Source organism: Leptonychotes weddellii, chromosome 10 (genome assembly GCF_054177405.1).
Source record: "Leptonychotes weddellii isolate Sample4059 chromosome 10, ASM5417740v2, whole genome shotgun sequence".
Classification (NCBI taxonomy): Eukaryota; Metazoa; Chordata; class Mammalia; order Carnivora; family Phocidae; genus Leptonychotes; species Leptonychotes weddellii.
The window spans coordinates 115838022-115844202 of NC_138378.1; the positions used below are offsets into that span (position 1 = coordinate 115838022).

At 44.2% G+C, this 6181-nt stretch overlaps 1 long non-coding RNA gene across 1 annotated transcript; it reads left to right on the forward strand.

The window, feature by feature from the left end:
• The first annotated feature begins 277 nt into the window (after window positions 1-277).
• LOC145715988 (uncharacterized) lies at window positions 278-4817 on the forward strand. Its single transcript, XR_014138320.1, has 2 exons — window positions 278-917; window positions 2669-4817. It is a non-coding gene; the product is annotated as an uncharacterized LOC145715988 (long non-coding RNA).
• Window positions 4818-6181: the final 1364 nt, after the last annotated feature.

Sequence of the window (6181 nt, forward strand, 5' to 3'; positions counted from 1 at the left end):
CCCCGGGCCCGCTCTCCCCTCCCCCAGCTGGAGCTCGGCGGGTCAAGCGAGGCGGTCACCGAGCGCCCGGCCATTTACCCTCGGAGAACTCGAAGAGGGGGAGGAGGAAGCGGGGAAGGAAGGAGGATCCAAAAGGAGAAACACGAAGCGGGACCGACAGGAAGAAACGAAAAAATGGAGGCGAAGGGGCGACAGGAGGCGGAGGCCGGCGGGCGGAGGCGGTGGCGCGCGGGGGGGGCGGGGCGCGCGGGGGCGCGCGCCGGCGGCCGCGGCCCGAGGGGCTTGTGGGTAGCGGCTGCGCGCGGCCGGAGACGGGATCCGCGCGGGAGTGTGTGAGGGGAGCGGGCTTGTGGGACCGAGGCTGCCCCGGCGAGCATGGGGGCGGGCTGGCGGCGGCCGTAGTTGTCTGAGCCCGGGCTTCAGTTTCCCGGAGCGCCAGAGGGCGGGGCGGTCCAGCCCGGCGGTGGCCGCGCCGCTTCCCCGCTCCCGCCCTCGGAGTCCTGAGGGAGCTCGCGGCGGACGAGCGGACCGGGCGGCGCGAATCTGACTGAGGGGCGGGGACGCCGTCTGCTTTTCGCCGCTCCCGGCCGGGCCGGGCGGCCCCCTGGACAACCCGAGGTCCCTGACCGGCGCTGAGAGCCGAAGCCGGAGCCAGAGGCGGGCGGTGGGCCCTGGCGGAGCCCCGCCCGGAGCCGGCGGTTCGGGGGCGGCGCTAGGCCCTGAGGCGCCCGGGCCAGCGCGCGGGGAGCGGGAGTGCGGGGCCGGGCGGCGGCGGCATGAGCCGGCCCCCGGCGACGGGGAAAATGCCCGGCGCCCCCGAGGCCGTGCCGGGGGACGGGGCGGGCGCGAGCCGCCAGAGGAAGCTGGAGGCGCTGATCCGAGACCCTCGTTCACCCATCAACGTGGAGAGCTTGTTGGTAGGTGGCCGGGGCCCGGGCGCCCTCCCTGCTCTAGTAGCGCCTTCCTCAGGTCCCCCTCTGTGCCCACCCATCCGTGGGAGGGAGGTCTCGCCCCACCCCGCCCCGCTTCCGGCAGCCGGGCCCGGGTCGGAGGCCAGAGACTTCTGCGACCAAGTTCCAGCAGTAGAGACCCACGTTTGATTCTTCTTGCCCTTCTGCCTCCTGGAGCCGGTGTCATCCCCGGCTGCCTCTTTCTTGGAGCCCTGGGAGGGAACACCCCTCTTCTCCTTCCCGCTTCTCCTGTCGCTTTGGGGAGCTAGGGAGCAGGATTTGCTGTCTTATATTCATCAGGCTAGCCAGTGTGAAAGAGTGGCATGCTGCGTGGGGACGTGGGTCGAAGCAGGGAAACCTGATGCTCTCCCTGTTGGGAGTACCCACTTGGGGTGGATGACAAAGAGCCGGAGCCAAAGAATCAGACTGAATTGTCGAGAGAATAAATCTCTCTTTTTCATTGTACCTCTTTCTTAAGGCAGTCTGAAATACAAATTAATAACCACGTAAAGGCTGCTAGTTAGTTGGCTCTTGATTAAGAAATGAATATGTTTTACAAATTAGAAATGCACCGTAGAATGCTTGCTTATTTCTTATTTTTGTTAGGATAGGCGATTGTATTTCACAGTTTGATTAGTGTATAGTAGAGATGGATTTATGGGAAAAGGGGGTGCAGATTTTTCCCCCGGGAGAAGAAAGTGAAAAAGATGCTCTGGATATTAAATTAACTCGGGAGGACGAGAATTTGTGTGGGTGATCCTTGGCCCCTTTAGATACCAGAACTCCTGTTCAATTCTGCTCCCTGCTGGGAGAAACCTAGTGACTGTATGCTGAGAAAAGCTGTGTCTCTTCCCTTTCCAGTGATTAACTGACTTTTCTTCAGAAGTCATTGGTTATCCTTTGAGGTTTCTGGAATCATTTGCAGAGTGACTCAGTGCTGTTTGGCCAAAGTGCAGGAACTGACTGAAGAGTGTGTCTTCTGTACAATGAGCAGAATGTAGTGATGTACTGTATTCTGTCAGATGTCTTTGACGTTGTCTTTCACTGATTTTCGCATTAGTGTGTTGTTTATGTGTTTTGATGGCATCGTGACACCTGGTCCCTCTTTAGCAGTCTTCAGTTGGGTGTAGGACTGGTTGCATGAAGGGCATAACTTTTCCTAGGCCAAAGCAGAGACTCTGGGCTTCACTCCCAACATTTTCACTTTGGTATTTTGCTAGCAAAACTTTGACCCAAGGCCAGAAAGTTCATTTAAAAATAGTACCGCAAGTATTCATCAGGTTCATATTCAATCCCAGATAGAAATTTTTTACTGCACTTTTTTACTGCACTTTCATCTCTTGGGTCTTTACTGATGTTAATTACAATTCCGGTTATTTTATTCAGGATATCGGAATATCCTAAGCTAATTATACCTGTAATATGTTCATACATTCTGTTTTGTTATTTTCTAAATTTTTAAAATGAAGGCTGTTTTTAACAGTGAAACATTACATGTTTTAGTAAACAGTTTGGTCCATTCATTTATTGAGTGCTCAATGCAGCCAAGACACTTTATGCTTTTGTTAAGGTGATGTATTGTTGGTATGAGAGTTGACATTAGATGCTGCTGATTGGACAGATTTTGCTATTGCTGTTTTTAGTTGATTAAATATTATGATTCTGAGTTGAAGTAAATCTTTCCAGGCCAAAATTGTCCCTTACTCTTTTCTTTTCAGCAAGGTTGCCGTGCTTCTATTGCAAATTGAGAAGCTGAAAACATTTTTAGAACTGTTACAGTAAGTTAGTTTTAAATTATGTGTATTGTACAAAATAGTAGAATGAGTCTTTTTTGTGGTAACATTTATGTAAAGTTTACCATTTTAACCATTTTTTAAATGTATAGTTCAGTGGCATTAATTACATTCACGCTGTTGTGTAACCATCACCACTATCCATTTCCAGAAGTTTTTTTATCTTTCCAAGCAGAAACTCCATGAATTAATCTTTACAAGAATATTATAAAAACATTTCCTGAAATAACTAATGAAATAATGGCTGGTATCATCTTAAAGATTTGATTCCTTACGATTTAGCCTGCACATCACAGTTAATTATTGTTTTACTGCATATGGCATTTCTTTTGGTTTTACTATAGAAAATAATATTTTTTCCTTAACAGAGAAAACTTAATATAGTCAAATAAAAACACAGCCATGAGTCTTAGTTACTTCACTTAGGAGCTCAGAAAGTCCCATTTAAAATTGTATACTAAAATGACAAAAGTATGAAGATGAAATATACCAGAAGTTACTGTATAATTATTATTAGAAGATAAAACTCTCTTTGTAGGAAAAAACGTTAGGTGAGATTACCTGCAAAGTGCTTAGCTCAGTGCTTGGTACATAGTAGGGCTCATTACATTTAGCTCACTTCTGTGTACAGTTAGCATAGTTAATTGCTTTAAGTTTCCTTTGAAAAGGAAAATGGTTTTATTAGCAACCATTTCTTGCTATATAATTTGGAATATGTAACATTATAATTTGAATTTGCCATCATAAAAGTGCTAGCGGTCATCAAGCATAGGTAAAGCTGGATTCTAAGACTCTGTTAGTGTTAAAACACTAAATTATCTTTTTTTCTGTGCAGATGCTCCTTGCTTTACGTAGGTCCTTAAATTAATCTGGAGAGAGTGTATCCCTTTTGTGGTTACAGATTGTGGGCTGCTTGGTATTATTTAAAAATAGAGGGGTTTTGGGACGCCTGGGTGGCTCAGTTGGTTAAGCGACTGCCTTCGGCTCAGGTCATGATCCTGGAGTCCTGGGATCAAGTCCCGCATCGGGCTCCCTGCTCGGCGGGGAGTCTGCTCCTCCCTCTGACCCTCCCCTCTCTCATGTGCACTCTTTCTCACTCATTCTCTCTCTCTCAAATAAATAAAATCTTAAAAAAAAAAAAATAGAGGTTTTTTTTTTTTTTTTAAAGATTTATTTATTAGAGAGAGAGAGCATATGGTTGGAGTGGGGGAGCAGGGTGGCAGGAGAGGGACAGGGGGAGAGGAGAGAGAATCCGAAGCAGACTCTCCATGGAGCACAGAGCCTGACTGGGGCTCGATCTCGAGACCCTTAGATCACAACTTGAGCCAAAACCAAGAGTGGGACGCTTAATCGACTGTGCTACCCAGGCTCCCCAAAAATAGAGTTTTGAGGGAGGTTTGTTTCTGTAATACTTTTTTTGGCGGGCAGGGACTTCAATAGTATGCTTTTGCAGTGCTTGAAACTTTTTGGTAAACACCCATGTTTTGTTGTCAAGACTCCGCTTCTCATACTGCTTTCCCAAATAATATGGTAAAAAGAATTGTGCTGGAGAGATGTCTTTTTCTTTCTTTCTTTCTTTTTTTTTTTTTTAAGATTTTACTTTTTAAGTAATATCTACACCCAACATGGGGTTTGAACCCACAATCTCGGGATCAAGAGTTGCATGCTTTACTGACTGAATCAGCCAGGTGCCCCGAAGACCTTTCTGAATATCTTTCTAAAGATGTGTGCTTTTGGGTTTTGATATGTTTTACTAAAAGAGTAAATGGTTATAATAACTTGGGATTCAGGCTTAGGTAAACTGTTACTTAAGACTGGTGTTGATGGGGAAAGGTGATTAAAATTTTATTTATGAATTTCAGTGACTTAGAATACAAAATGCTTTATTTGATTGATTTCATTATACCAGTAAACTGTATGAAAATATTTCTTATCACATATTTCTTATCGCTTAGATTTCAGTTTGGTACTGGTTATCTGCCTAATTAAACTTTTATGTGTATTTTTTTCCCACTGTATAATCATGAATATTATAAAGATATAAAAGTGAAATAGAATAAAAATTGAAAAATTGTTTTATACATTTTTTTTTGTGAAATAAAAGTTGGGCATTTATAGTGTAAGTGGGATTACTTTAGTTTATTTTTTTTATTTTTTATTTTTTTAAAGATTTTATTTATTTATTTACTTGAGAGAGAGAGAAACAGCATGAGAGCGGAGAGGGTCAGAGGGAGAAGCAGGCTCCCTGCTGAGCTGGGAGCCCGATGTGGGTGGGACTCGATCCCAGGACGCCGGGATCATGACCTAAGCTGAAGGCAGTCGCTTAACCAACTGAGCCACCCAGGCGCCCGGGATTACTTTTCTTTAAAACTTGCATTTTGATGATCATTAAAGACAATGAATTAGCTAGAGAGGTTTAAAAAAGTGTAATGTATGGAATTTACAGTTTAGGTGAAGTTGAACCTCTTCAAAGTACAGATCCACAGCCCCTAACCCACAATTTTGCTACATAAAGAACTCAGAAAACCAAATTTTTGGTAAAACTTACTTGATCGTAACATCTGACCTGATTTGATGTTAGAATATTTATAATCAATTTGTCCCTCCTGGTATAATTGGAATAGCTTTCCTTGGAGAAATATTAATGTGTTTGATTTCAGGGTGCTACAGGGGACTTGTAAGAGGGTTTTCAGGAATGTACTGTATATGGTATATGTACTTTATTACCATTCTAAAATCCAGAAAATTCTGAATTCGGAAACATCTTGTCCTAACATAAGGCCAGTGTAGACTTACATACATCTCAAATGCTGTAGTTATAAAGACATAGTGAATAATTATCTTTTTTTTCTTTTTTTAAAATTTTATTTTATTATGTTAATCACCATACATTACATCATTAGTTTTTGATGTAGTGTTCCATGATTCATTGTTTGCATATAACAGCCAGTGCTCCATTCAGTACGTGCCCTCTTTAACACCCATCACCAGGCTAACCCATCCCCCCACCCCCACCCTCTCTAGAACCCTCAGTTTGTTTCTCAGAGTCCACAGTCTCTCATGGTTCGTCTGTGAATAATTATCTTGAAACCTAAGTTGTTGTTTTGGTTGAGTCCTGATCCAGTAGTCTTCTTTTCTCATTTTGAATTCTGAAATATTCTAAACATTAAGAGAATATAGCATGCAAATATGAATTATGAAGCATAAAAAAATTCATGAAATCACCGCCCAGTTTACACTATTTTTTTTTTATTCTTATGTTAATCCCCATACATTACATCATTAGTTTTAGATGAAGTGTTCCATGATTCATTGTTTGTGCATAACACCCAGTGCTCCATGCAGAATGTGCCCTCCTCAATACCCACCACCAGGCTAACCCATCCTCCCACCCCCCTCCCCTCTAGAACCCTGTTTGTTTTTCAGAGTCCATCGTCT